The sequence below is a fragment of the Cupressus sempervirens genome, chromosome 10 (genome assembly GCF_028749045.1).
Source record: "Cupressus sempervirens isolate cs-2001-9-10 chromosome 10, ASM2874904v1, whole genome shotgun sequence".
In the NCBI taxonomy this organism is placed as follows: Eukaryota; Viridiplantae; Streptophyta; class Pinopsida; order Cupressales; family Cupressaceae; genus Cupressus; species Cupressus sempervirens.
The window spans coordinates 236,443,318-236,450,524 of NC_143127.1; positions in this window are offsets into that span (position 1 = coordinate 236,443,318).

The window sequence follows — 7,207 nt, forward strand, 5'->3', positions numbered from 1 at the left end:
GGCAACCATTTTTAACAACTTTTGACTTCCATGAAAAGAAAACATGAAAATCAAAATACCTCAAGATCTAGATGGTTGAAAGTTCTCTCTGTCTACCTTTTACAATAGAAGACCCAAAATCTTCCTAAATCCTTATTAAACCTTTTGGATCAACACACCACAAATCTTGCAACCATTCAAATGTTTCAACCTCTCTAGATTTGTTCTTCTCCTACAACAACTAATCACAATTCATGCATAAAACTGCACTGGTATAGAGATTAATTTTGAGTCACCACTCACATTAAGTGAGACATGAATTGAATTAGATTTGAACAAAATTACTAATTGATTTGTAACAACAACACATAGAAGAAACCTCTTTAGATTAATCTCAAATTTGAAATCTCTAAACAAAGCTGAAACATAACTATTCCACACTATCAAATCCAAATTACACTTCTATTTTCAAACAAAAATTTCAACAACAAATTCAGATCTGCCCAACAATGTGCTGAAAGCCCTCACCAAGATACACAAACAATTAAAAGCCATTGGTTGCAAAGATAGAGTTGCCACTCACAATTGTGAGAAAATATTTTGAAACACAGATTATTATTGATCTAATTCTAAACCAGACTTTCAGCATGAAATAAACTTGCAGATCCTCAAACACTTCAAAAAGAGAACAAGATAGTGATATATCCTTGACTCTAAAACTTTATAACAGCACTTGTAGAGATCGAACTGATTGAATACAAACTTATGGCATTCATAAAACACAATTTAAATCCAAGTCTCACAACATACTGCCATAAAGGGATAAAACTTACTGGGGTGCATGAAACCTTGCATATAAAACTGAATATGCACAATGTATTAGAGATTTCCAACTCCTTATCAATGAATTCTTTCATAGACTCCCCAGAAGAGTCACCATTTTGTTGGCTCCTGATTTAATAGTTTTCAAAATGACCAAGAAACCAGACCAATGCATCTAAGGCTAGCAACTTCCTATGATAGATACATCTCACTGTAGTCTTGGGGCAACTATAAGGCATAACTCCTTCTTCACTTTAGGCTCTACAAGACCTAGGTGGGTAGACCTTAGATTCAATTGATATCATACTAGTGCAAAACATATCCCTGAATCTATTTATTGTAGATGAAATCCCTTCTATCTCCTAATTACTCATGAAATGACACATATCTACAGTAGCTAAATGAAAATCTATGACATTCATAAGCTTAGTGAGGGTTAATTCCTTTCAGCCTGCTACAAGATATGAGAAATTGAATTTATTTGAATAAAAGATTTTGTGCAAATGGCATTGATATTAGCTTGCATATGATTTAGTGATCAGTGCCTTATCCATTGAAACATAGAGTCATTACCAGTAGGATGACCTAACTTGTTTGCATTACAATCAAGTTTATCAACTAAAATCCCCAAATCCCATTCTTATGCAATATCCCCTTCATACACCCAGAAACCCTATCAGAACACTGAAGCATTTACCTAAATCCTTGAGTCAGAAGAAACAACATATCTGATACACAACTCATCCAAGCTACCTTAAATCAAATGAACCTTATCCATTTAATCAAAAGGTTAATGACATATGAAGAATCATGAGATAGAATATGAGAGCTCAAATAATTCATGTAAATCCCCTTTTATATTCATCCATGGAAAGATTGAATATATCAGACTGGTAAGACTAAATGAAACTCAAGATACTTCACATAATGTAGCATCAATTTCCAGTATCTTAGAATGACAATACATGACATGAAATGAAAATATGCACATAAATAGGTGTGCAGTCTTCACTACTAGAGCTCAACTCAATAGACAGGAAGCAAAACCATCAACAACCTTAGTTTCAATAGTAGAACTAGAACCCTGCTGGTATTACCCAGAGCAAATTGCCAACAACTTGAAAAAGGGAAGAAGGAAGAAAGATATAGGAAGGAATCCATTCTTAGATTGAATCTGCAACTGACATGTGTGCCGTTAGAATTCCTTTCCAAGAAGATGAAAATGCCTCTCTCTACCTTCTCTCTATAATGACAAATCAAATTCCATCTTTTGGCCTCTACCAGATAGAAATATCTAAGAAATTTCATGATGAAAGAATATAACTAATTTTGGTGTTAAAATGAAACCATAGTAAAAGTGAAAAACCAGTTACAAAGTGACTTCAAGAATGCAAGAAAATGGCTTAAGGATGATTTTCTCAACATTTAGATCCCAACAAGCCTTTAAAACTGTCCTCCAACCAATTTTGATTATCAATGATCAAATCTGCTCATTCCACTGAGAAGGTCCTCAGAATCAAAAAAATGGCTTATAAAATGAACTGGTGAGGACCTGTGCACAATCTGACTTTAGATTCAGAAAAGTCAGCTTGTTCTGGTTTTGGTGGTATATTGGAGTGCCCATTTTCGATAAAAAAATGTGAGGCCTCACCCCAACCCATCCTAGCATCGATGATACATTATTATTTTGATACTCATGACTCGATATGTCAGAACATTATTGATGCACTGAACATTATTATGCTATTTTATGATGTGTGATGCTTTACTTCAGTTATTTGATTTCGTCATTTAATGTTTTATGAACATGTATAATGATGAAATGAATGCAAACTAACACTTGGATTATGCAATTCTAATGGTTGGAAATATGAGTAGAATTAGATGAACAATTGATTTCTAGAAAATGGATGTTTTAATTTACATAAATTTCTTGATACGTATTTTTACATATGTGTTTGTGTGTGTGTGTGTGTGTGTGTGTGTGTGTGTGTGTGTGTGTGTGTGTGTGTGTGTTTCTTGAACTACTGATGTGTGCATGAGTGTACAAGAAATTTAGCTAGGAAAACTCAAGGAAAGATGGAACTAAACCCCTTTTTAAATTGTGCTATCTTGGCATTGTCTTTCCTTGAAGGATGTTAATTGGTCTTAAAATTCTCCTAGCTTTTGTTGAGTTTTATTAAGTCTTTAAGGCCTAAAAATATTAAATTTAAGCACCCTAGGGGTAAGGGTATGGGTGGGGAGTACTTTCCACCCCTTTAGCCTCCTTGATTGTCTTTTAGGGTCACTCAAAAACCCTACTTTTGGTTAATGGATTGTCTCTTTACTTGAGTTGGTGAACCAAAACTCCATCTTGAGGTTACTATAAGTCTAGTTGAGTTAGGGATCATACTTAGAGGCATTTTTGGAGTAGTTTTGGTTTTGTCACCCAATCTCTAGTTTTGGAGAAAGTTTGAAGATTGAAGGAAGGAAAGGAAAAGCTCTTCTCAAACCACCATTTTCCCATAACTCTTTTATGAGGTAGGAGTTCTTCACTCCTTGAAATTGTTTCTTCATGTGTTCATGCTTGAATATTGCTTGAATCATGCATAAGGCATTGTGTAGTCTTGTATTTCTTGCTTGTGTGTTGGGTTTGATTGGGAGGGATCTTAACTTGTCTTTCTTTTGATGTCATTCTCATGCTTATTTTTGATATTTTGTGTTTTGAGGGTTTTTCATGGAGATTTTTTTGGCATCACTCACTCTTGGATAGGGAAGAAGTGGCCATGTTTGGGGGAAGGGCCTTAGTTGGACCTCAATAGTGTAGAGTCTCCTCTCATGGTGAGAGGAGGGAAAAAGGGTAGGGTGTATGGGCCCCTGCTTTTTATCCCATACCTTGTTGTTATTGAGAATTCTTGAATATGGAAAGGAATGAAAATCCTTGTGGAAGTAGCCTTGAAAGGGCCTTGTAAAAGTATGGAAGTTCTTGAAGTTTTAGCCCTGAAAGGGCTATGTTATGGTATGGTGATTGACATCTCCTATTGAGAAAATCCACCTCCCCCCTATTTTGGTTCATTGTTGAAGCTATTGTGTAAAACCAGGTTGGGGATGGATGCTTGAATTGTTTATCTCATTGTTTTGTTTTACCTCCATGTTGTTTCTTGTCTCTCCCATGGTTTCCTTGATGCATTGAACACATTGAAAAAGTTCTCTTGTGAAAGCCCTTGAAGAAATTTCAATTGAATTGTAATATTATGTAAAATGTATTTGAATTTTGATGTATTGGCAAAGACATCAAGTTTTCTTACTCATTCTTTCCTAATGGAGCCTTGAACCAAGATGAATAATAGAGAGAGAATTTTTTTTTTATGAAAACCTCTTTGAATTTCTCTCATGTGATTTCAAATTTTGCATATGTTGTGAGAAAATAGATTGGTAGTTAATGACTTTGAATTATGAATTTTCAAGTTTTCAATTATGTTAATGAAAAGCCATTTGATATGTTGAAGTTCCAATTTGATGTTTAAGTATTAAGAAGAGATAAAAATCCTACATTGTGATCACAAGGTTAACTCCTTCATTGTTAAATTTCATAATTGACTCAATTCGATTTGATTAAGAAATTTGCATCACTTAAATTCTGGATAAATGGGACACACACCTTGTTTATGATGATTGATAAAACATGAATTGTAGGATAAAAGATTAAAGAAAATATAACCTTATGCACTTCCTTGGATTAGTATACTTGTGAATAGAAATCAATGTTGTCATTAGGTTAAAATTCACTCCTTGCATAAATATGTATATAGCAATGAGAAGCATGCCAACACTTCACAAACTTGGCTTCAAAAAAAATAAATGTACATCTCTAGGAGTGAAAAAAAACTCTCTGAAAAATGTATGGGGAAAATTTTAATTTCCCCCTTGGCCACAGAGAATATTCTCTAAATTATCCCTTTGGATTTCAACTAAACATCATTATTAAATCTTTTAAAAAGAATATAAACCAAATACATTTAAAATTTAAATATTAAATAGCAAATCTTGTTGACATTTTTCACCAATAAAACTTTTGCATTAAACTCCTAGTGGCTAAGGGGTTAGGGTACTTGCTTAGGCCATCATTTCCATTATTTTATAAATCAAAAAAAGAATCCATACTTAACCTCCAAATTCAATTTCCACCCCCCACCAACCCCCCACACTTGTACCAAGTACAAATGTCAAATCACATGGGGAGGGTAAGGAAGAGTTTTAATGTTTAAAAAAAAAATATATATATATAATAAACTTGAGCATAATACCCACCCATGTTTAACTTTTTCCTTGCATGGGTTTTTTGACTTAAACAACTCCCCGTGCGCATCACGAGGAGAAGGACAGCATGGCCAGGCTACGTCAGTGAGCAAGTGGTGTGGGGCAGCGCACCTTCCTTGTGGGATAGGCCCCCATGTCATAGGGGTATAGGATAGGTGTAGGCTTTTGGGAGAGGGGTAGTATATATAATTTTATTTTATGTAATGTAGTATGTGTTAGTGGGGTAGACTAGGTAATATAGGTTTGCTGTCTAGTTTTAGATTCATTGTTATTTTAAAACAAGATTAGCATTAAGTTAATTATTAGATTGGTTATTATTTTTGTGGAACACATAGTAACATAATGCTCATATGTGCTTGGGTAGTTTAGGGATATTGTTTAAGGTATATATATACTTAAGTTGTTTAGTAAGTTTTAAATCTAATGTGGGAAATGATGTTAGCAAGGATTTAAATTCATGCTTATATTTTAAATTAAGGATGATATTGAATCTTTGGTTAGATTAATAGTCTTTGATAACATTAGGAAGTAATATAATATTTTATTTTAGTAACGATGTTAATATTAAAAAGTGTCTTAGAGGTTAGAGTATTAAATAAATTTTAATTTAAAAAAAAAAAGTTTTAACTTGAAATTAAAATATTTTAATTAAAACAAATTTTAATGTTTCATTAATTAGTTTTATACTATTGTGAGCATTGTCAGTTTAATTTTAATATGGACTTTATTAATGTGGATTTAAATTTATGATAGTTTCAAATGAATCTTAGATTAAATTATAGATTATTGAATTTATTCTAGACATCTATTTCAATTGTAAATGATAAGTTAATAAGTAGATTAGATTTTGGATTCAAGTTTTAAATGTGGTTAGTATGTGTTAAATAGTTAAGTTTAATTGAACTTCTAGAGTTTCAAATCTTCTTAATGTTAAATGAAATATTTGGTAATATCGATCGAGTTATCAAGTTAATGAAAGGTCTAGCTAATTAGATCACCTTTAGGGTTAGTGGTATATTACTTGCAATTAAATTGTATCATTAAAACAAATTGATGGATTATGATGTTAGTTAAATAGATTAGTCATTTAATTTCATTAATGGATTTACTAAGAGACTTTCAGTTCACTCAAATAATCTCTTTGACATAATGATCAAACTGAGTCGTAACCTTGTTAATTGTCAATGGTGTTCTCGCATCTAGCTTCATTGTACCTATGGTTATCTGAATCTTAAACCCCTTTGACATTTAACTCCATTGTAGTTAAACATCTAAACCTTGTTGACCATATTATCTTATTAAATCATAGATCCAAAAAATATTTGTTGTGTGTGTCTTTACCCTTTTTTTTTTGGGCATGACAAAAAACACCTAGGTTATGGCCCTCTGAAGATTATACCTCTGTTCATGGCTCCATGGCAATATTGCACAAATATTTAAACCTTTTATAAAGTTTGGACTATATTAAAGTTTAAACTTTATTTAAAGATCTTCTTGCACATGACACAGGAATATAAAAATAAAATTTATATTTGAAACATTTAAATTTTCCTGCCTCCTCAATCTAGGTCAAACTTGGTTGACCGACCTCACCACATGTCATCTTCTGATTTGCTCGGACCTGTACAGCGGGTGCCACATGGTATCACCTAATTTTTCCTACTCATTGCCATGTCAGCACGCCACATCATGGTCACTATGTCACTATGTTAACTAGTGTGCAACTTTGCCTTAGTGACATAATGACTGCCATCAGATCTGCCACGTGACATGATTTGGTGCATCATTGAAACTTGCTCGCCACATCACTTCCTAGTTGCCACTTGTCATCCTTTGGTTCGTGCTAACATATTCAAGTGGGACCCACATCTCATTTAGCACCTTGCCAAATTCTTATATTTTCTGACAGGTAGCCATGTCACTAGCCAAAATTTCTCAAATTTTTTGGTGGCAACATGCTGACCACCGAATTCTGGTCACATTTTTTGGCATACTGCTCTGCCCACTCATGGGGTGCCACTTGGTAGCTTTTGTTTTGTCAGAGACATCTGGGTGGGACCCACAACAACACCTTCCCAATTTTTGAGTTTTTCCAGCTAGTCGCTAC